Source organism: Mytilus californianus, unplaced genomic scaffold (genome assembly GCF_021869535.1).
Source record: "Mytilus californianus isolate M0D057914Y unplaced genomic scaffold, xbMytCali1.0.p SCAF_3, whole genome shotgun sequence".
Taxonomy (NCBI): domain Eukaryota; kingdom Metazoa; phylum Mollusca; class Bivalvia; order Mytilida; family Mytilidae; genus Mytilus; species Mytilus californianus.
This window is the reverse complement of record NW_026262679.1, coordinates 5,622,183-5,645,746: the sequence shown is the minus strand read 5'-3', so window position 1 is coordinate 5,645,746 and position 23,564 is coordinate 5,622,183. Positions and strand designations below refer to the sequence as shown.

The 23,564-nt window shown below is 31.4% G+C and overlaps 1 long non-coding RNA gene across 41 annotated transcripts in view; it reads left to right on the top strand.

Annotated features, from left to right (window-relative positions):
• Positions 1-23,564, top strand: part of LOC127733879 (uncharacterized) — a 118,736-nt gene that overhangs the window by 89,366 nt on the left and 5,806 nt on the right. The window contains exon 2 of one of the 41 annotated variants that reach the window (XR_007997247.1): positions 22,110-22,175. The exons of 25 other annotated variants lie outside the window; for them this stretch is intronic. This is a non-coding gene — a long non-coding RNA (uncharacterized LOC127733879). Of the gene's footprint in view, positions 1-2,122; positions 2,189-4,049; positions 4,116-6,354; positions 6,421-8,659; positions 8,726-10,964; positions 11,031-12,235; positions 12,310-13,270; positions 13,337-14,538; positions 14,613-15,573; positions 15,640-16,844; positions 16,919-17,879; positions 17,946-19,147; positions 19,222-20,182; positions 20,249-21,074; positions 21,149-22,109; positions 22,176-23,377; positions 23,452-23,564 lie in introns of those variants that run through there. 15 more of the 41 variants (XR_007997248.1, XR_007997249.1, XR_007997250.1 and 12 more) reach the window with 15 other exon arrangements.

Genomic DNA, 23,564 nt, shown 5'->3' with positions numbered 1-23,564 from the left:
TTTTATTCAAATTTATGCTCTAATGATGTATATTTTAATAAGAATGTATAGTAATTGTATATATACTTCTCTCTAATTTAGTATTTAACATAAATCATGCATCACATTAATTTCTGAATTGATTGCAACAGCAAAAAGTCGATTTAAAGCTGAAACTAATTTATAATTTTTGTTTTTTTTACAGATACAGCCTAAATATGCAACACTCCTATATCGTGAAAGATGCTTTCGTTGTAGATCACACATTAGGACGAGTCACATGTAGGTATTTGGTCATTACAATTTTTGAGCTCACCTTTCCGAAGGAAATGTGAGCTTTTGCCATCACTTGGCGTCCGTCGTCGTCGTCCGTCCGGTGTAAACTATTTCAAAAATCTTCTCCTCTGAAACTACTGAACCAATTCCAACCAAACTTAAGCTGAATGATCCTTAGGGTATCTAGAATTAAGTTTTTGTTTTATTTTCTGTTTCGTCAAAAAACATGGCCAACATGGTTAAAAATAGAAAATAGGGGTAAAATGCAGTTTTTGGCTTATATCTCAAAAACTAAAGCATTTAGAGGAACTCTGACATGGGGGTAAAAGTGTTCTTGTACGTCGAGAAATATAGCCACTACGGCTAAAATGGAACATAGGGGTAAAATGCATTTTTTTGCTTTTGAAGAAAATATGACAGATGCAAATAACATTTAAATGGCATTTTTAAGCCACTCATTAATATATATTGAAAAGCAAAAATAATCATTGATGAAAGATTTAAGCAAAACATTACAGGTGAGCGATTCCTGCTCTTGAGAGCCTCTTGTTCTTAAAACTATGTTTATGTTTGTTAGGTAATAAAAATCTGTTTTTCCTGAAACAAAAGCCTGAAGCTTTATAACTAATTTGTCTAAAATTTCCTCTTTTTTTTCAAATTTATACTCTTAAGTAATATATTTATATAAGAATGTTTTGTATTTGTTTTTAGACTTGTTGCCCGGTTAAGGAGTTGACATAAAACATGCATCACATTAATTTCTGAATTAATTGCAACAGCAAAAAGTCTCTATTTAAAGCTGAAACTAATTTAAAGTTTTTGTTTTTGTTAGATACAGCCTAAATATGTGACAGTCCTATACCATGAAGAATAGTTCCATTGAAGTTCAAGAGGATGATGTCGCATGTAGGTATTAGGTCATTACAAATGTTCTTTAAGCTATGTTTATATGTGTTCGGTAATAAAAATCAGTTTTTCCTGGAATAGCAGGAAACTTTATTACAAATTGGTCTACAATTTCGTCTTTTATGCCTGTTTAAGGGACGATTATGGTATACTGCAGGAATAATTTTACTATATAGTTAAGTGGGCCTAAAATTGGCCGGCGGCCCAAAAAATATTTGGAAATGTTTTAGTTACCATTTTAGGCAACTTTAATTTTTTCATAGTTTTGTTGTCATAGCGTTTTAAAATCTGGATCAGAATGCTGTCAACGCATACATTTTTAATGCGGTGATCCTGCAAATAGGATGGATAGTCAATAGAAGAATATCACAATTTATTAATTAACAACGATTCAATTATGTCAACGTTTGGTTAACGATTTAAGCAGCGGAAAGGGACCCCTCAGATACAATTATTTTTTGCTATGACGCCTTCTATCGACAGCAAAAAATAAAGTAGACTTTCAAGACGTCATTATTAATTGGACCATTGTTAAAGCAGATCGCCCAGCAGTTGGATAAAAGATGCTTTATGTCAAAATGGGTCTCGTAAAAGCAGACCTCCCCAGAGAGCAAACTTTAGATTTTGATGTAACATTGATGAATTTAATGGGCGCTGATCTCGTAAAAGCAGATCACCCAGCAGAGCCGGTTATATAATATGATGAAAACTTGTTTTATAGTAAAAAGTATTTAATTTTATGTCAGGCTCTATTTCATTATCAACCAATTTGAAACTTTATTACAAATTGGTCTAAAAAAAAAAATTCTTCAAATTTATACTCTAATGAAGTATATTCTTCTGAGAATTATAGTAATTATAAATATTCTTGTCCAACATGCAAAAGATTAAATTCTGAATTAATTGCAACAGCAAATAGTCTCTATTTACAGCTGATATTAATTTCTAGTTTTTGTTAAAGATGCTGCACTCCTAGACGGAGAAGATGGTAACTTCATGGTAGATAGCACATGAGGAGGAGTCGCATGTAAGTATTTGGTCATTACAATTTTTGAGCTCACCTTTCCGAAGGAAATGTGATCTTTTGCCATCACTTGGCGTCCGTCGTCGTCGTCCGTCCGGTGTAAACTATTTCAAAAATCTTCTCCTCTGAAACTACTGAACCAATTCCAACCAAACTTAAGCTGAATGATCCTTAGGGTATCTAGAATTAAGTTTGTGTTTTATTTTCTGTTTCGTCAAAAAACATGGCCAACATGGTTAAAAATAGAAAATAGGGGTAAAATGCAGTTTTTGGCTTTTATCTCAAAAACTAAAGCATTTAGAGGAACTCTGACATGGGGGTAAAAGTGTTCTTGTACGTCGAGAAATATAGCCACTATGGCTAAAATGGAACATAGGGGTAAAATGCATTTTTTTGCTTTTGAAGAAAATATGACAGATGCAAATAACATTTAAATGGCATTTTTAAGCCACTCATTAATATATATTGAAAAGCAAAAATAATCATTGATGAAAGATTTAAGCAAAACATTACAGGTGATTTTTTCCTTCTCTTGAGAGCCTCTTGTTCTTAAAACTACGTTTATGTTTGTTAGGTAATAAAAATCTGTTTTTCCTGAAACAAAAGCCTGAAGCTTTATAACTAATTTGTCTAAAATTTCCTCTTTTTTTTCAAATTTATACTCTTAAGTAATATATTTATATAAGAATGTTTTGTATTTGTTTTTAGACTTGTTGCCCGGTTAAGGAGTTGACATAAAACATGCATCACATTAATTTCTGAATTAATTGCAACAGCAAAAAGTCTCTATTTAAAGCTGAAACTAATTTAAAGTTTTTGTTTTTGTTAGATACAGCCTAAATATGTGACAGTCCTATACCATGAAGAATAGTTCCATTGAAGTTCAAGAGGATGATGTCGCATGTAGGTATTAGGTCATTACAAATGTTCTTTAAGCTATGTTTATATGTGTTCGGTAATAAAAATCAGTTTTTCCTGGAATAGCAGGAAACTTTATTACAAATTGGTCTACAATTTCGTCTTTTATGCCTGTTTAAGGGACGATTATGGTATACTGCAGGAATAATTTTACTATATAGTTAAGTGGGCCTAAAATTGGCCGGCGGCCCAAAAAATATTTGGAAATGTTTTAGTTACCATTTTAGGCAACTTTAATTTTTTCATAGTTTTGTTGTCATAGTGTTTTAAAATCTGGATCAGAATGCTGTCAACGCATACATTTTTAATGCGGTGATCCTGCAAATAGGATGGATAGTCAATAGAAGAATATCACAATTTATTAATTAACAACGATTCAATTATGTCAACGTTTGGTTAACGATTTAAGCAGCGGAAAGGGACCCCTCAGATACAATTATTTTTTGCTATGACGCCTTCTATCGACAGCAAAAAATAAAGTAGACTTTCAAGACGTCATTATTAATTGGACTATTGTTAAAGCAGATCGCCCAGCAGTTGGATAAAAGATGCTTTATGTCAAAATGGGTCTCGTAAAAGCAGACCTCCCCAGAGAGCAAACTTTAGATTTTGATGTAACATTGATGAATTTAATGGGCGCTGATCTCGTAAAAGCAGATCACCCAGCAGAGCCGGTTATATAATATGATGAAAACTTGTTTTATAGTAAAAAGTATTTAATTTTATGTCAGGCTCTATTTCATTATCAACCAATTTGAAACTTTATTACAAATTGGTCTAAAAAAAAAATTTCTTCAAATTTATACTCTAATGAAGTATATTCTTATGAGAATTATAGTAATTATAAATATTCTTGTCCAACATGCAAAAGATTAAATTCTGAATTAATTGCAACAGCAAATAGTCTCTATTTACAGCTGATATTAATTTCTAGTTTTTGTTAAAGATGCTGCACTCCTAGACGGAGAAGATGGTAACTTCATGGTAGATAGCACATGAGGAGGAGTCGCATGTAAGTATTTGGTCATTACAATTGTACTTAAAACTATGTTTATATTTGTTAGGTATTAAAAATCAGTTTTTCCTGAAACAAATTGAAGCTTTATAACAAATTGGTCTAAAATTTCTTTTATTCAAATTTATGCTCTAATGATGTATATTTTAATAAGAATGTATAGTAATTGTATATATACTTCTCTCTAATTTAGTATTTAACATAAATCATGCATCACATTAATTTCTGAATTGATTGCAACAGCAAAAAGTCTTGATTTAAAGCTGAAACTAATTTATAATTTTTGTTTTTTTTACAGATACAGCCTAAATATGCAACACTCCTATATCGTGAAAGATGCTTTCATTGTAGATCACACATTAGGACGAGTCACATGTAGGTATTTGGTCATTACAATTTTTGAGCTCACCTTTCCGAAGGAAATGTGAGCTTTTGCCATCACTTGGCGTCCGTCGTCGTCGCCCGTCCGGTGTAAACTATTTCAAAAATCTTCTCCTCTGAAACTACTGAACCAATTCCAACCAAACTTAAGCTGAATGATCCTTAGGGTATCTAGAATTAAGTTTGTGTTTTATTTTCTGTTTCGTCAAAAAACATGGCCAACATGGGTAAAAATAGAAAATAGGGGTAAAATGCAGTTTTTGGCTTATATCTCAAAAACTAAAGCATTTAGAGGAACTCTGACATGGGGGTAAAAGTGTTCTTGTACGTCGAGAAATATAGCCACTGTGGCTAAAATGGAACATAGGGGTAAAATGCATTTTTTTGCTTTTGAAGAAAATATGACAGATGCAAATAACATTTAAATGGCATTTTTAAGCCACTCATTAATATATATTGAAAAGCAAAAATAATCATTGATGAAAGATTTAAGCAAAACATTACAGGTGAGCGATTCCTTCTCTTGAGAGCCTCTTGTTCTTAAAACTACGTTTATGTTTGTTAGGTAATAAAAATCTGTTTTTCCTGAAACAAAAGCCTGAAGCTTTATAACTAATTTGTCTAAAATTTCCTCTTTTTTTTCAAATTTATACTCTTAAGTAATATATTTATATAAGAATGTTTTGTATTTGTTTTTAGACTTGTTGCCCGGTTAAGGAGTTGACATAAAACATGCATCACATTAATTTCTGAATTAATTGCAACAGCAAAAAGTCTCTATTTAAAGCTGAAACTAATTTAAAGTTTTTGTTTTTGTTAGATACAGCCTAAATATGTGACAGTCCTATACCATGAAGAATAGTTCCATTGAAGTTCAAGAGGATGATGTCGCATGTAGGTATTAGGTCATTACAAATGTTCTTTAAGCTATGTTTATATGTGTTCGGTAATAAAAATCAGTTTTTCCTGGAATAGCAGGAAACTTTATTACAAATTGGTCTACAATTTCGTCTTTTATGCCTGTTTAAGGGACGATTATGGTATACTGCAGGAATAATTTTACTATATAGTTAAGTGGGCCTAAAATTGGCCGGCGGCCCAAAAAATATTTGGAAATGTTTTAGTTACCATTTTAGGCAACTTTAATTTTTTCATAGTTTTGTTGTCATAGTGTTTTAAAATCTGGATCAGAATGCTGTCAACGCATACATTTTTAATGCGGTGATCCTGCAAATAGGATGGATAGTCAATAGAAGAATATCACAATTTATTAATTAACAACGATTCAATTATGTCAACGTTTGGTTAACGATTTAAGCAGCGGAAAGGGACCCCTCAGATACAATTATTTTTTGCTATGACGCCTTCTATCGACAGCAAAAAATAAAGTAGACTTTCAAGACGTCATTATTAATTGGACTATTGTTAAAGCAGATCGCCCAGCAGTTGGATAAAAGATGCTTTATGTCAAAATGGGTCTCGTAAAAGCAGACCTCCCCAGAGAGCAAACTTTAGATTTTGATGTAACATTGATGAATTTAATGGGCGCTGATCTCGTAAAAGCAGATCACCCAGCAGAGCCGGTTATATAATATGATGAAAACTTGTTTTATAGTAAAAAGTATTTAATTTTATGTCAGGCTCTATTTCATTATCAACCAATTTGAAACTTTATTACAAATTGGTCTAAAAAAAAAATTTCTTCAAATTTATACTCTAATGAAGTATATTCTTATGAGAATTATAGTAATTATAAATATTCTTGTCCAACATGCAAAAGATTAAATTCTGAATTAATTGCAACAGCAAATAGTCTCTATTTACAGCTGATATTAATTTCTAGTTTTTGTTAAAGATGCTGCACTCCTAGACGGAGAAGATGGTAACTTCATGGTAGATAGCACATGAGGAGGAGTCGCATGTAAGTATTTGGTCATTACAATTGTACTTAAAACTATGTTTATATTTGTTAGGTATTAAAAATCAGTTTTTCCTGAAACAAATTGAAGCTTTATAACAAATTGGTCTAAAATTTCTTTTATTCAAATTTATGCTCTAATGATGTATATTTTAATAAGAATGTATAGTAATTGTATATATACTTCTCTCTAATTTAGTATTTAACATAAATCATGCATCACATTAATTTCTGAATTGATTGCAACAGCAAAAAGTCTTGATTTAAAGCTGAAACTAATTTATAATTTTTGTTTTTTTTACAGATACAGCCTAAATATGCAACACTCCTATATCGTGAAAGATGCTTTCATTGTAGATCACACATTAGGACGAGTCACATGTAGGTATTTGGTCATTACAATTTTTGAGCTCACCTTTCCGAAGGAAATGTGAGCTTTTGCCATCACTTGGCGTCCGTCGTCGTCGTCCGTCCGGTGTAAACTATTTCAAAAATCTTCTCCTCTGAAACTACTGAACCAATTCCAACCAAACTTAAGCTGAATGATCCTTAGGGTATCTAGAATTAAGTTTGTGTTTTATTTTCTGTTTCGTCAAAAAACATGGCCAACATGGTTAAAAATAGAAAATAGGGGTAAAATGCAGTTTTTGGCTTATATCTCAAAAACTAAAGCATTTAGAGGAACTCTGACATGGGGGTAAAAGTGTTCTTGTACGTCGAGAAATATAGCCACTGTGGCTAAAATGGAACATAGGGGTAAAATGCATTTTTTTGCTTTTGAAGAAAATATGACAGATGCAAATAACATTTAAATGGCATTTTTAAGCCACTCATTAATATATATTGAAAAGCAAAAATAATCATTGATGAAAGATTTAAGCAAAACATTACAGGTGAGCGATTCCTGCTCTTGAGAGCCTCTTGTTCTTAAAACTATGTTTATGTTTGTTAGGTAATAAAAATCTGTTTTTCCTGAAACAAAAGCCTGAAGCTTTATAACTAATTTGTCTAAAATTTCCTCTTTTTTTTCAAATTTATACTCTTAAGTAATATATTTATATAAGAATGTTTTGTATTTGTTTTTAGACTTGTTGCCCGGTTAAGGAGTTGACATAAAACATGCATCACATTAATTTCTGAATTAATTGCAACAGCAAAAAGTCTCTATTTAAAGCTGAAACTAATTTAAAGTTTTTGTTTTTGTTAGATACAGCCTAAATATGTGACAGTCCTATACCATGAAGAATAGTTCCATTGAAGTTCAAGAGGATGATGTCGCATGTAGGTATTAGGTCATTACAAATGTTCTTTAAGCTATGTTTATATGTGTTCGGTAATAAAAATCAGTTTTTCCTGGAATAGCAGGAAACTTTATTACAAATTGGTCTACAATTTCGTCTTTTATGCCTGTTTAAGGGACGATTATGGTATACTGCAGGAATAATTTTACTATATAGTTAAGTGGGCCTAAAATTGGCCGGCGGCCCAAAAAATATTTGGAAATGTTTTAGTTACCATTTTAGGCAACTTTAATTTTTTCATAGTTTTGTTGTCATAGCGTTTTAAAATCTGGATCAGGATGCTGTCAACGCATACATTTTTAATGCGGTGATCCTGCAAATAGGATGGATAGTCAATAGAAGAATATCACAATTTATTAATTAACAACGATTCAATTATGTCAACGTTTGGTTAAAGATTTAAGCAGCGGAAAGGGACCCCTCAGATACAATTATTTTTTGCTATGACGCCTTCTATCGACAGCAAAAAATAAAGTAGACTTTCAAGACGTCATTATTAATTGGACTATTGTTAAAGCAGATCGCCCAGCAGTTGGATAAAAGATGCTTTATGTCAAAATGGGTCTCGTAAAAGCAGACCTCCCCAGAGAGCAAACTTTAGATTTTGATGTAACATTGATGAATTTAATGGGCGCTGATCTCGTAAAAGCAGATCACCCAGCAGAGCCGGTTATATTATATGATGAAAACTTGTTTTATAGTAAAAAGTATTTAATTTTATGTCAGGCTCTATTTCATTATCAACCAATTTGAAACTTTATTACAAATTGGTCTAAAAAAAAAATTTCTTCAAATTTATACTCTAATGAAGTATATTCTTATGAGAATTATAGTAATTATAAATATTCTTGTCCAACATGCAAAAGATTAAATTCTGAATTAATTGCAACAGCAAATAGTCTCTATTTACAGCTGATATTAATTTCTAGTTTTTGTTAAAGATGCTGCACTCCTAGACGGAGAAGATGGTAACTTCATGGTAGATAGCACATGAGGAGGAGTCGCATGTAAGTATTTGGTCATTACAATTGTACTTAAAACTATGTTTATATTTGTTAGGTATTAAAAATCAGTTTTTCCTGAAACAAATTGAAGCTTTATAACAAATTGGTCTAAAATTTCTTTTATTCAAATTTATGCTCTAATGATGTATATTTTAATAAGAATGTATAGTAATTGTATATATACTTCTCTCTAATTTAGTATTTAACATAAATCATGCATCACATTAATTTCTGAATTGATTGCAACAGCAAAAAGTCTTGATTTAAAGCTGAAACTAATTTATAATTTTTGTTTTTTTTACAGATACAGCCTAAATATGCAACACTCCTATATCGTGAAAGATGCTTTCATTGTAGATCACACATTAGGACGAGTCACATGTAGGTATTTGGTCATTACAATTTTTGAGCTCACCTTTCCGAAGGAAATGTGAGCTTTTGCCATCACTTGGCGTCCGTCGTCGTCGTCCGTCCGGTGTAAACTATTTCAAAAATCTTCTCCTCTGAAACTACTGAACCAATTCCAACCAAACTTAAGCTGAATGATCCTTAGGGTATCTAGAATTAAGTTTGTGTTTTATTTTCTGTTTCGTCAAAAAACATGGCCAACATGGTTAAAAATAGAAAATAGGGGTAAAATGCAGTTTTTGGCTTTTATCTCAAAAACTAAAGCATTTAGAGGAACTCTGACATGGGGGTAAAAGTGTTCTTGTACGTCGAGAAATATAGCCACTATGGCTAAAATGGAACATAGGGGTAAAATGCATTTTTTTGCTTTTGAAGAAAATATGACAGATGCAAATAACATTTAAATGGCATTTTTAAGCCACTCATTAATATATATTGAAAAGCAAAAATAATCATTGATGAAAGATTTAAGCAAAACATTACAGGTGAGCGATTCCTGCTCTTGAGAGCCTCTTGTTCTTAAAACTACGTTTATGTTTGTTAGGTAATAAAAATCTGTTTTTCCTGAAACAAAAGCCTGAAGCTTTATAACTAATTTGTCTAAAATTTCCTCTTTTTTTTCAAATTTATACTCTTAAGTAATATATTTATATAAGAATGTTTTGTATTTGTTTTTAGACTTGTTGCCCGGTTAAGGAGTTGACATAAAACATGCATCACATTAATTTCTGAATTAATTGCAACAGCAAAAAGTCTCTATTTAAAGCTGAAACTAATTTAAAGTTTTTGTTTTTGTTAGATACAGCCTAAATATGTGACAGTCCTATACCATGAAGAATAGTTCCATTGAAGTTCAAGAGGATGATGTCGCATGTAGGTATTAGGTCATTACAAATGTTCTTTAAGCTATGTTTATATGTGTTCGGTAATAAAAATCAGTTTTTCCTGGAATAGCAGGAAACTTTATTACAAATTGGTCTACAATTTCGTCTTTTATGCCTGTTTAAGGGACGATTATGGTATACTGCAGGAATAATTTTACTATATAGTTAAGTGGGCCTAAAATTGGCCGGCGGCCCAAAAAATATTTGGAAATGTTTTAGTTACCATTTTAGGCAACTTTAATTTTTTCATAGTTTTGTTGTCATAGCGTTTTAAAATCTGGATCAGAATGCTGTCAACGCATACATTTTTAATGCGGTGATCCTGCAAATAGGATGGATAGTCAATAGAAGAATATCACAATTTATTAATTAACAACGATTCAATTATGTCAACGTTTGGTTAACGATTTAAGCAGCGGAAAGGGACCCCTCAGATACAATTATTTTTTGCTATGACGCCTTCTATCGACAGCAAAAAATAAAGTAGACTTTCAAGACGTCATTATTAATTGGACTATTGTTAAAGCAGATCGCCCAGCAGTTGGATAAAAGATGCTTTATGTCAAAATGGGTCTCGTAAAAGCAGACCTCCCCAGAGAGCAAACTTTAGATTTTGATGCAACATTGATGAATTTAATGGGCGCTGATCTCGTAAAAGCAGATCACCCAGCAGAGCCGGTTATATAATATGATGAAAACTTGTTTTATAGTAAAAAGTATTTAATTTTATGTCAGGCTCTATTTCATTATCAACCAATTTGAAACTTTATTACAAATTGGTCTAAAAAAAAAATTTCTTCAAATTTATACTCTAATGAAGTATATTCTTATGAGAATTATAGTAATTATAAATATTCTTGTCCAACATGCAAAAGATTAAATTCTGAATTAATTGCAACAGCAAATAGTCTCTATTTACAGCTGATATTAATTTCTAGTTTTTGTTAAAGATGCTGCACTCCTAGACGGAGAAGATGGTAACTTCATGGTAGATAGCACATGAGGAGGAGTCGCATGTAAGTATTTGGTCATTACAATTGTACTTAAAAACTATGTTTATATTTGTTAGGTATTAAAAATCAGTTTTTCCTGAAACAAATTGAAGCTTTATAACAAATTGGTCTAAAATTTCTTTTATTCAAATTTATGCTCCAATGATGTATATTTTAATAAGAATGTATAGTAATTGTATATATACTTCTCTCTAATTTAGTATTTAACATAAATCATGCATCACATTAATTTCTGAATTGATTGCAACAGCAAAAAGTCTTGATTTAAAGCTGAAACTAATTTATAATTTTTGTTTTTTTTACAGATACAGCCTAAATATGCAACACTCCTATATCGTGAAAGATGCTTTCATTGTAGATCACACATTAGGACGAGTCACATGTAGGTATTTGGTCATTACAATTTTTGAGCTCACCTTTCCGAAGGAAATGTGATCTTTTGCCATCACTTGGCGTCCGTCGTCGTCGTCTGTCCGGTGTAAACTATTTCAAAAATCTTCTCCTCTGAAACTACTGAACCAATTCCAACCAAACTTAAGCTGAATGATCCTTAGGGTATCTAGAATTAAGTTTGTGTTTTATTTTCTGTTTCGTCAAAAAACATGGCCAACATGGTTAAAAATAGAAAATAGGGGTAAAATGCAGTTTTTGGCTTTTATCTCAAAAACTAAAGCATTTAGAGGAACTCTGACATGGGGGTAAAAGTGTTCTTGTACGTCGAGAAATATAGCCACTATGGCTAAAATGGAACATAGGGGTAAAATGCATTTTTTTGCTTTTGAAGAAAATATGACAGATGCAAATAACATTTAAATGGCATTTTTAAGCCACTCATTAATATATATTGAAAAGCAAAAATAATCATTGATGAAAGATTTAAGCAAAACATTACAGGTGAGCGATTCCTGCTCTTGAGAGCCTCTTGTTCTTAAAACTACGTTTATGTTTGTTAGGTAATAAAAATCTGTTTTTCCTGAAACAAAAGCCTGAAGCTTTATAACTAATTTGTCTAAAATTTCCTCTTTTTTTTCAAATTTATACTCTTAAGTAATATATTTATATAAGAATGTTTTGTATTTGTTTTTAGACTTGTTGCCCGGTTAAGGAGTTGACATAAAACATGCATCACATTAATTTCTGAATTAATTGCAACAGCAAAAAGTCTCTATTTAAAGCTGAAACTAATTTAAAGTTTTTGTTTTTGTTAGATACAGCCTAAATATGTGACAGTCCTATACCATGAAGAATAGTTCCATTGAAGTTCAAGAGGATGATGTCGCATGTAGGTATTAGGTCATTACAAATGTTCTTTAAGCTATGTTTATATGTGTTCGGTAATAAAAATCAGTTTTTCCTGGAATAGCAGGAAACTTTATTACAAATTGGTCTACAATTTCGTCTTTTATGCCTGTTTAAGGGACGATTATGGTATACTGCAGGAATAATTTTACTATATAGTTAAGTGGGCCTAAAATTGGCCGGCGGCCCAAAAAATATTTGGAAATGTTTTAGTTACCATTTTAGGCAACTTTAATTTTTTCATAGTTTTGTTGTCATAGCGTTTTAAAATCTGGATCAGAATGCTGTCAACGCATACATTTTTAATGCGGTGATCCTGCAAATAGGATGGATAGTCAATAGAAGAATATCACAATTTATTAATTAACAACGATTCAATTATGTCAACGTTTGGTTAACGATTTAAGCAGCGGAAAGGGACCCCTCAGATACAATTATTTTTTGCTATGACGCCTTCTATCGACAGCAAAAAATAAAGTAGACTTTCAAGACGTCATTATTAATTGGACTATTGTTAAAGCAGATCGCCCAGCAGTTGGATAAAAGATGCTTTATGTCAAAATGGGTCTCGTAAAAGCAGACCTCCCCAGAGAGCAAACTTTAGATTTTGATGTAACATTGATGAATTTAATGGGCGCTGATCTCGTAAAAGCAGATCACCCAGCAGAGCCGGTTATATAATATGATGAAAACTTGTTTTATAGTAAAAAGTATTTAATTTTATGTCATGCTCTATTTCATTATCAACCAATTTGAAACTTTATTACAAATTGGTCTAAAAAAAAAATTTCTTCAAATTTATACTCTAATGAAGTATATTCTTATGAGAATTATAGTAATTATAAATATTCTTGTCCAACATGCAAAAGATTAAATTCTGAATTAATTGCAACAGCAAATAGTCTCTATTTACAGCTGATATTAATTTCTAGTTTTTGTTAAAGATGCTGCACTCCTAGACGGAGAAGATGGTAACTTCATGGTAGATAGCACATGAGGAGGAGTCGCATGTAAGTATTTGGTCATTACAATTGTACTTAAAACTATGTTTATATTTGTTAGGTATTAAAAATCAGTTTTTCCTGAAACAAATTGAAGCTTTATAACAAATTGGTCTAAAATTTCTTTTATTCAAATTTATGCTCTAATGATGTATATTTTAATAAGAATGTATAGTAATTGTATATATACTTCTCTCTAATTTAGTATTTAACATAAATCATGCATCACATTAATTTCTGAATTGATTGCAACAGCAAAAAGTCTTGATTTAAAGCTGAAACTAATTTATAATTTTTGTTTTTTTTACAGATACAGCCTAAATATGCAACACTCCTATATCGTGAAAGATGCTTTCATTGTAGATCACACATTAGGACGAGTCACATGTAGGTATTTGGTCATTACAATTTTTGAGCTCACCTTTCCGAAGGAAATGTGATCTTTTGCCATCACTTGGCGTCCGTCGTCGTCGTCCGTCCGGTGTAAACTATTTCAAAAATCTTCTCCTCTGAAACTACTGAACCAATTCCAACCAAACTTAAGCTGAATGATCCTTAGGGTATCTAGAATTAAGTTTGTGTTTTATTTTCTGTTTCGTCAAAAAACATGGCCAACATGGTTAAAAATAGAAAATAGGGGTAAAATGCAGTTTTTGGCTTATATCTCAAAAACTAAAGCATTTAGAGGAACTCTGACATGGGGGTAAAAGTGTTCTTGTACGTCGAGAAATATAGCCACTATGGCTAAAATGGAACATAGGGGTAAAATGCATTTTTTTGCTTTTGAAGAAAATATGACAGATGCAAATAACATTTAAATGGCATTTTTAAGCCACTCATTAATATATATTGAAAAGCAAAAATAATCATTGATGAAAGATTTAAGCAAAACATTACAGGTGAGCGATTCCTGCTCTTGAGAGCCTCTTGTTCTTAAAACTATGTTTATGTTTGTTAGGTAATAAAAATCTGTTTTTCCTGAAACAAAAGCCTGAAGCTTTATAACTAATTTGTCTAAAATTTCCTCTTTTTTTTCAAATTTATACTCAAGTAATATATTTATATAAGAATGTTTTGTATTTGTTTTTAGACTTGTTGCCCGGTTAAGGAGTTGACATAAAACATGCATCACATTAATTTCTGAATTAATTGCAACAGCAAAAAGTCTCTATTTAAAGCTGAAACTAATTTAAAGTTTTTGTTTTTGTTAGATACAGCCTAAATATGTGACAGTCCTATACCATGAAGAATAGTTCCATTGAAGTTCAAGAGGATGATGTCGCATGTAGGTATTAGGTCATTACAAATGTTCTTTAAGCTATGTTTATATGTGTTCGGTAATAAAAATCAGTTTTTCCTGGAATAGCAGGAAACTTTATTACAAATTGGTCTACAATTTCGTCTTTTATGCCTGTTTAAGGGACGATTATGGTATACTGCAGGAATAATTTTACTATATAGTTAAGTGGGCCTAAAATTGGCCGGCGGCCCAAAAAATATTTGGAAATGTTTTAGTTACCATTTTAGGCAACTTTAATTTTTTCATAGTTTTGTTGTCATAGCGTTTTAAAATCTGGATCAGAATGCTGTCAACGCATACATTTTTAATGCGGTGATCCTGCAAATAGGATGGATAGTCAATAGAAGAATATCACAATTTATTAATTAACAACGATTCAATTATGTCAACGTTTGGTTAACGATTTAAGCAGCGGAAAGGGACCCCTCAGATACAATTATTTTTTGCTATGACGCCTTCTATCGACAGCAAAAAATAAAGTAGACTTTCAAGACGTCATTATTAATTGGACTATTGTTAAAGCAGATCGCCCAGCAGTTGGATAAAAGATGCTTTATGTCAAAATGGGTCTCGTAAAAGCAGACCTCCCCAGAGAGCAAACTTTAGATTTTGATGTAACATTGATGAATTTAATGGGCGCTGATCTCGTAAAAGCAGATCACCCAGCAGAGCCGGTTATATAATATGATGAAAACTTGTTTTATAGTAAAAAGTATTTAATTTTATGTCAGGCTCTATTTCATTATCAACCAATTTGAAACTTTATTACAAATTGGTCTAAAAAAAAAATTTCTTCAAATTTATACTCTAATGAAGTATATTCTTATGAGAATTATAGTAATTATAAATATTCTTGTCCAACATGCAAAAGATTAAATTCTGAATTAATTGCAACAGCAAATAGTCTCTATTTACAGCTGATATTAATTTCTAGTTTTTGTTAAAGATGCTGCACTCCTAGACGGAGAAGATGGTAACTTCATGGTAGATAGCACATGAGGAGGAGTCGCATGTAAGTATTTGGTCATTACAATTGTACTTAAAACTATGTTTATATTTGTTAGGTATTAAAAATCAGTTTTTCCTGAAACAAATTGAAGCTTTATAACAAATTGGTCTAAAATTTCTTTTATTCAAATTTATGCTCTAATGATGTATATTTTAATAAGAATGTATAGTAATTGTATATATACTTCTCTCTAATTTAGTATTTAACATAAATCATGCATCACATTAATTTCTGAATTGATTGCAACAGCAAAAAGTCTTGATTTAAAGCTGAAACTAATTTATAATTTTTGTTTTTTTTACAGATACAGCCTAAATATGCAACACTCCTATATCGTGAAAGATGCTTTCATTGTAGATCACACATTAGGACGAGTCACATGTAGGTATTTGGTCATTACAATTTTTGAGCTCACCTTTCCGAAGGAAATGTGAGCTTTTGCCATCACTTGGCGTCCGTCGTCGTCGTCCGTCCGGTGTAAACTATTTCAAAAATCTTCTCCTCTGAAACTACTGAACCAATTCCAACCAAACTTAAGCTGAATGATCCTTAGGGTATCTAGAATTAAGTTTGTGTTTTATTTTCTGTTTCGTCAAAAAACATGGCCAACATGGTTAAAAATAGAAAATAGGGGTAAAATGCAGTTTTTGGCTTATATCTCAAAAACTAAAGCATTTAGAGGAACTCTGACATGGGGGTAAAAGTGTTCTTGTATGTCGAGAAATATAGCCACTATGGCTAAAATGGAACATAGGGGTAAAATGCTTTTTTTTTGCTTTTGAAGAAAATATGACAGATGCAAATAACATATAAATGGCATTTTTAAGCCACTCATTAATATATATTGAAAAGCAAAAATAATCATTGATGAAAGATTTAAGCAAAACATTACAGGTGAGCGATTCCTGCTCTTGAGAGCCTCTTGTTCTTAAAACTATGTTTATGTTTGTTAGGTAATAAAAATCTGTTTTTCCTGAAGCAACAGCCTGAAGCTTTATAACTAATTTGTCTAAAATTTCCTCTTTTTTTTCAAATTTATACTCTTAAGTAATATATTTATATAAGAATGTTTTGTATTTGTTTTTAGACTTGTTGCCCGGTTAAGGAGTTGACATAAAACATGCATCATATTAATTTCTGAATTAATTGCAACAGCAAAAAGTCTCTATTTAAAGCTGAAACTAATTTAAAATTTTTGTTTTTGTTAGATACAGCCTAAATATGTGACAGTCCTATACCATGAAGAATAGTTCCATTGAAGTTCAAGAGGATGATGTCGCATGTAGGTATTAGGTCATTACAAATGTTCTTTAAGCTATGTTTATATGTGTTCGGTAATAAAAATCAGTTTTTCCTGGAATAGCAGGAAACTTTATTACAAATTGGTCTACAATTTCGTCTTTTATGCCTGTTTAAGGGACGATTATGGTATACTGCAGGAATAATTTTACTATATAGTTAAGTGGGCCTAAAATTGGCCGGCGGCCCAAAAAATATTTGGAAATGTTTTAGTTACCATTTTAGGCAACTTTAATTTTTTCATAGTTTTGTTGTCATAGCGTTTTAAAATCTGGATCAGAATGCTGTCAACGCATACATTTTTAATGCGGTGATCCTGCAAATAGGATGGATAGTCAATAGAAGAATATCACAATTTATTAATTAACAACGATTCAATTATGTCAACGTTTGGTTAACGATTTAAGCAGCGGAAAGGGACCCCTCAGATACAATTATTTTTTGCTATGACGCCTTCTATCGACAGCAAAAAATAAAGTAGACTTTCAAGACGTCATTATTAATTGGACTATTGTTAAAGCAGATCGCCCAGCAGTTGGATAAAAGATGCTTTATGTCAAAATGGGTCTCGTAAAAGCAGACCTCCCCAGAGAGCAAACTTTAGATTTTGATGTAACATTGATGAATTTAATGGGCGCTGATCTCGTAAAAGCAGATCACCCAGCAGAGCCGGTTATATAATATGATGAAAACTTGTTTTATAGTAAAAAGTATTTAATTTTATGTCAGGCTCTATTTCATTATCAACCAATTTGAAACTTTATTACAAATTGGTCTAAAAAAAAAATTTCTTCAAATTTATACTCTAATGAAGTATATTCTTATGAGAATTATAGTAATTATAAATATTCTTGTCCAACATGCAAAAGATTAAATTCTGAATTAATTGCAACAGCAAATAGTCTCTATTTACAGCTGATATTAATTTCTAGTTTTTGTTAAAGATGCTGCACTCCTAGACGGAGAAGATGGTAACTTCATGGTAGATAGCACATGAGGAGGAGTCGCATGTAAGTATTTGGTCATTACAATTGTACTTAAAACTATGTTTATATTTGTTAGGTATTAAAAATCAGTTTTTCCTGAAACAAATTGAAGCTTTATAACAAATTGGTCCAAAATTTCTTTTATTCAAATTTATGCTCTAATGATGTATATTTTAATAAGAATGTATAGTAATTGTATATATACTTCTCTCTAATTTAGTATTTAACATAAATCATGCATCACATTAATTTCTGAATTGATTGCAACAGCAAAAAGTCTTGATTTAAAGCTGAAACTAATTTATAATTTTTGTTTTTTTTACAGATACAGCCTAAATATGCAACACTCCTATATCGTGAAAGATGCTTTCATTGTAGATCACACATTAGGACGAGTCACATGTAGGTATTTGGTCATTACAATTTTTGAGCTCACCTTTCCGAAGGAAATGTGAGCTTTTGCCATCACTTGGCGTCCGTCGTCGTCGTCCGTCCGGTGTAAACTATTTCAAAAATCTTCTCCTCTGAAACTACTGAACCAATTCCAACCAAACTTAAGCTGAATGATCCTTAGGGTATCTAGAATTAAGTTTGTGTTTTATTTTCTGTTTCGTCAAAAAACATGGCCAACATGGTTAAAAATAGAAAATAGGGGTAAAATGCAGTTTTTGGCTTATATCTCAAAAACTAAAGCATTTAGAGGAACTCTGACATGGGGGTAAAAGTGTTCTTGTACGTCGAGAAATATAGCCACTATGGCTAAAATGGAACATAGGGGTAAAATGCATTTTTTTGCTTTTGAAGAAAATATGACAGATGCAAATAACATTTAAATGGCATTTTTAAGCCACTCATTAATATATATTGAAAAGCAAAAATAATCATTGATGAAAGATTTAAGCAAAACATTACAGGTGAGCGATTCCTGCTCTTGAGAGCCTCTTGTTCTTAAAACTATGTTTATGTTTGTTAGGTAATAAAAATCTGTTTTTCCTGAAACAAAAGCCTGAAGCTTTATAACTAATTTGTCTAAAATTTCCTCTTTTTTTTCAAATTTATACTCAAGTAATATATTTATATAAGAATGTTTTGTATTTGTTTTTAGACTTGTTGCCCGGTTAAGGAGTTGACATAAAACATGCATCACATTAATTTCTGAATTAATTGCAACAGCAAAAAGTCTCTATTTAAAGCTGAAACTAATTTAAAGTTTTTGTTTTTGTTAGATACAGCCTAAATATGTGACAGTCCTATACCATGAAGAATAGTTCCATTGAAGTTCAAGAGGATGATGTCGCATGTAGGTATTAGGTCATTACAAATGTTCTTTAAGCTATGTTTATATGTGTTCGGTAATAAAAATCAGTTTTTCCTGGAATAGCAGGAAACTTTATTACAAATTGGTCTACAATTTCGTCTTTTATGCCTGTTTAAGGGACGATTATGGTATACTGCAGGAATAATTTTACTATATAGTTAAGTGGGCCTAAAATTGGCCGGCGGCCCAAAAAATATTTGGAAATGTTTTAGTTACCATTTTAGGCAACTTTAATTTTTTCATAGTTTTGTTGTCATAGCGTTTTAAAATCTGGATCAGAATGCTGTCAACGCATACATTTTTAATGCGGTGATCCTGCAAATAGGATGGATAGTCAATAGAAGAATATCACAATTTATTAATTAACAACGATTCAATTATGTCAACGTTTGGTTAACGATTTAAGCAGCGGAAAGGGACCCCTCAGATACAATTATTTTTTGCTATGACGCCTTCTATCGACAGCAAAAAATAAAGTAGACTTTCAAGACGTCATTATTAATTGGACCATTGTTAAAGCAGATCGCCCAGCAGTTGGATAAAAGATGCTTTATGTCAAAATGGGTCTCGTAAAAGCAGACCTCCCCAGAGAGCAAACTTTAGATTTTGATGTAACATTGATGAATTTAATGGGCGCTGATCTCGTAAAAGCAGATCACCCAGCAGAGCCGGTTATATAATATGATGAAAACTTGTTTTATAGTAAAAAGTATTTAATTTTATGTCAGGCTCTATTTCATTATCAACCAATTTGAAACTTTATTACAAATTGGTCTAAAAAAAAAAATTCTTCAAATTTATACTCTAATGAAGTATATTCTTCTGAGAATTATAGTAATTATAAATATTCTTGTCCAACATGCAAAAGATTAAATTCTGAATTAATTGCAACAGCAAATAGTCTCTATTTACAGCTGATATTAATTTCTAGTTTTTGTTAAAGATGCTGCACTCCTAGACGGAGAAGATGGTAACTTCATGGTAGATAGCACATGAGGAGGAGTCGCATGTAAGTATTTGGTCATTACAATTTTTGAGCTCACCTTTCCGAAGGAAATGTGATCTTTTGCCATCACTTGGCGTCCGTCGTCGTCGTCCGTCCGGTGTAAACTATTTCAAAAATCTTCTCCTCTGAAACTACTGAACCAATTCCAACCAAACTTAAGCTGAATGATCCTTAGGGTATCTAGAATTAAGTTTGTGTTTTATTTTCTGTTTCGTCAAAAAACATGGCCAACATGGTTAAAAATAGAAAATAGGGGTAAAATGCAGTTTTTGGCTTATATCTCAAAAACTAAAGCATTTAGAGGAACTCTGACATGGGGGTAAAAGTGTTCTTGTACGTCGAGAAATATAGCCACTATGGCTAAAATGGAACATAGGGGTAAAATGCATTTTTTTGCTTTTGAAGAAAATATGACAGATGCAAATAACATTTAAATGGCATTTTTAAGCCACTCATTAATATATATTGAAAAGCAAAAATAATCATTGATGAAAGATTTAAGCAAAACATTACAGGTGAGTGATTCCTGCTCTTGAGAGCCTCTTGTTCTTAAAACTATGTTTATGTTTGTTAGGTAATAAAAATCTGTTTTTCCTGAAACAACAGCCTGAAGCTTTATAACTAATTTGTCTAAAATTTCCTTTTTTTTTTCAAATTTATACTCTTAAGTAATATATTTATATAAGAATGTTTTGTATTTGTTTTTAGACTTGTTGCCCGGTTAAGGAGTTGACATAAAACATGCATCACATTAATTTCTGAATTAATTGCAACAGCAAAAAGTCTCTATTTAAAGCTGAAACTAATTTAAAGTTTTTGTTTTTGTTAGATACAGCCTAAATATGTGACAGTCCTATACCATGAAGAATAGTTCCATTGAAGTTCAAGAGGATGATGTCGCATGTAGGTATTTGGTCATTACAAATGTTCTTTAAGCTATGTTTATATGTGTTCGGTAATAAAAATCAGTTTTTCCTGGAATAGCAGGAAACTTTATTACAAATTGGTCTACAATTTCGTCTTTTATGCCTGTTTAAGGGACGATTATGGTATACTGCAGGAATAATTTTACTATATAGTTAAGTGTGCCTAAAATTGGCCGGCGGCCCAAAAAATATTTGGAAATGTTTTAGTTACCATTTTAGGCAACTTTAATTTTTTCATAGTTTTGTTGTCATAGCGTTTTAAAATCTGGATCAGAATGCTGTCAACGCATACATTTTTAATGCGTTGATCCTGCAAATAGGATGGATAGTCAATAGAAGAATATCACAATTTATTAATTAACAACGATTCAATTATGTCAACATTTGGTTAACGATTTAAGCAGCGGAAAGGGACCCCTCAGATACAATTATTTTTTGCTATGACGCCTTCTATCGACAGCAAAAAATAAAGTAGACTTTCAAGACGTCATTATTAATTGGACTATTGTTAAAGCAGATCGCCCAGCAGTTGGATAAAAGATGCTTTATGTCAAAATGGGTCTCGTAAAAGCAGACCTCCCCAGAGAGCAAACTTTAGATTTTGATGTAACATTGATGAATTTAATGGGCGCTGATCTCGTAAAAGCAGATCACCCAGCAGAGCCGGTTATATAATATGATGAAAACTTGTTTTATAGTAAAAAGTATTTAATTTTATGTCAGGCTCTATTTCATTATCAACCAATTTGAAACTTTATTACAAATTGGTCTAAAAAAAAAATTTCTTCAAATTTATACTCTAATGAAGTATATTCTTATGAGAATTATAGTAATTATAAATATTCTTGTCCAACATGCAAAAGATTAAATTCTGAATTAATTGCAACAGCAAATAGTCTCTATTTACAGCTGATATTAATTTCTAGTTTTTGTTAAAGATGCTGCACTCCTAGACGGAGAAGATGGTAACTTCATGGTAGATAGCACATGAGGAGGAGTCGCATGTAAGTATTTGGTCATTACAATTGTACTTAAAACTATGTTTATATTTGTTAGGTATTAAAAATCAGTTTTTCCTGAAACAAATTGAAGCTTTATAACAAATTGGTCTAAAATTTCTTTTATTCAAATTTATGCTCTAATGATGTATATTTTAATAAGAATGTATAGTAATTGTATATATACTTCTCTCTAATTTAGTATTTAACATAAATCATGCATCACATTAATTTCTGAATTGATTGCAACAGCAAAAAGTCTTGATTTAAAGCTGAAACTAATTTATAATTTTTGTTTTTTTTACAGATACAGCCTAAATATGCAACACTCCTATATCGTGAAAGATGCTTTCATTGTAGATCACACATTAGGACGAGTCACATGTAGGTATTTGGTCATTACAATTTTTGAGCTCACCTTTCCGAAGGAAATGTGAGCTTTTGCCATCACTTGGCGTCCGTCGTCGTCGTCGTCCGGTGTAAACTATTTCAAAAATCTTCTCCTCTGAAACTACTGAACCAATTCCAACCAAACTTAAGCTGAATGATCCTTAGGATATCTAGAATTAAGTTTGTGTTTTATTTTCTGTTTGTCAAAAAACATGGCCAACATGGTTAAAAATAGAAAATAGGGGTAAAATGCAGTTTTTGGCTTATATCTCAAAAACTAAAGCATTTAGAGGAACTCTGACATGGGGGTAAAAGTGTTCTTGTACGTCGAGAAATATAGCCACTATGGCTAAAATGGAACATAGGGGTAAAATGCATTTTTTTGCTTTTGAAGAAAATATGACAGATGCAAATAACATTTAAATGGCATTTTTAAGCCACTCATTAATATATATTGAAAAGCAAAAATAATCATTGATGAAAGATTTAAGCAAAACATTACAGGTGAGTGATTCCTGCTCTTGAGAGCCTCTTGTTCTTAAAACTATGTTTATGTTTGTTAGGTAATAAAAATCTGTTTTTCCTGAAACAACAGCCTGAAGCTTTATAACTAATTTGTCTAAAATTTCCTTTTTTTTTTCAAATTTATACTCTTAAGTAATATATTTATATAAGAATGTTTTGTATTTGTTTTTAGACTTGTTGCCCGGTTAAGGAGTTGACATAAAACATGCATCACATTAATTTCTGAATTAATTGCAACAGCAAAAAGTCTCTATTTAAAGCTGAAACTAATTTAAAGTTTTTGTTTTTGTTAGATACAGCCTAAATATGTGACAGTCCTATACCATGAAGAATAGTTCCATTGAAGTTCAAGAGGATGATGTCGCATGTAGGTATTTGGTCATTACAAATGTTCTTTAAGCTATGTTTATATGTGTTCGGTAATAAAAATCAGTTTTTCCTGGAATAGCAGGAAACTTTATTACAAATTGGTCTACAATT